At 50.4% G+C, this 925-nt stretch overlaps 1 non-coding gene across 1 annotated transcript; it reads left to right on the top strand.

Annotated features, from left to right (window-relative positions):
• Positions 1-218: 218 nt before the first annotated feature.
• Positions 219-294, top strand: Trnas-cga (transfer RNA serine (anticodon CGA)). The gene has a single exon. It is a non-coding gene; the product is annotated as a tRNA-Ser (tRNA).
• The last annotated feature ends 631 nt before the right edge of the window (positions 295-925 follow it).

Consider the following 925-nt stretch of genomic DNA (forward strand, 5'->3'; position numbering starts at 1 on the left):
TAATCTGCCAGGAAGTTTCATATCAGCGCACACTCCGCTGCAGAGTGAAAATCTCATTCTGGAAACATCCCCCAGGCAGTGGCTAAGCCATGTCTCCGCAGTATCCTTTCTTTCAGGAGTGCTAGTTCTGCATGGTTCGCAGGAGAGCTTCTGTAAAGTTTGGAAGGTAGGAGACGAGATACTGGCAGAGGTAAAGCTGTGAGTACCGGGCGTGACTCGTGCTTCGGTAGCTCAGTTGGTAGAGCACTTGCCCGCGAAAGGCAAAGGTCCCGAGTTCGAGTCTCGGTCGGCACACGGTGTTAATCTGCCAGGAAGTTTCATTCTGCGTATTGTCAGCCCCCTCCGGTAGACTAGGAAGGTGGTCAATGACGTTTAGGTGTCTGGAGGCAGCGTGGGAGTGCCCTCCACCCGCCGGGTTGTGGACACCTTGCAGCTCCCCGCATTAGTGACATTGCCGTAGTCTCGCAGCAACCACACTACAGGTACGGTGCATCTTTTGCCAGAACTCGATGAATAATTAATCAGTGGATACGCTATCAGCTGATCTTCATCACCCAGTGCTACCCATAGCTTCTCTGAAATTCGAAAGCACATCATTCTCTCTTGTTCAAGACACATACAGAATGGCAGCAAGACCGAATGCTTTGATCCGTAAGCTCGATTATTTTAACCCCTATAGCTATGCTTCTGACGTAGCCCTACTGAAGGAGGACGAGTGGGTTGGCCATTTACTTGTTCTGTCACGTTTTATGAGTTCGCTCCGACGTGAGAGAAGGTTGCCAGACTGGAATAAATTTGCATTGTGTGAATTTCCCGATGGCAACAAGTGTTGGCACTTACAAAATGTTACTTCACTTTTGGTCACAGTGTGTTGCAGCGTTCGCTGGTCTATGCGCGTCGCCCGTGACCAGTGTAGCAGACCGCA

This window comes from Schistocerca cancellata, chromosome 1 (assembly GCF_023864275.1).
Source record: "Schistocerca cancellata isolate TAMUIC-IGC-003103 chromosome 1, iqSchCanc2.1, whole genome shotgun sequence".
Classification (NCBI taxonomy): Eukaryota; Metazoa; Arthropoda; class Insecta; order Orthoptera; family Acrididae; genus Schistocerca; species Schistocerca cancellata.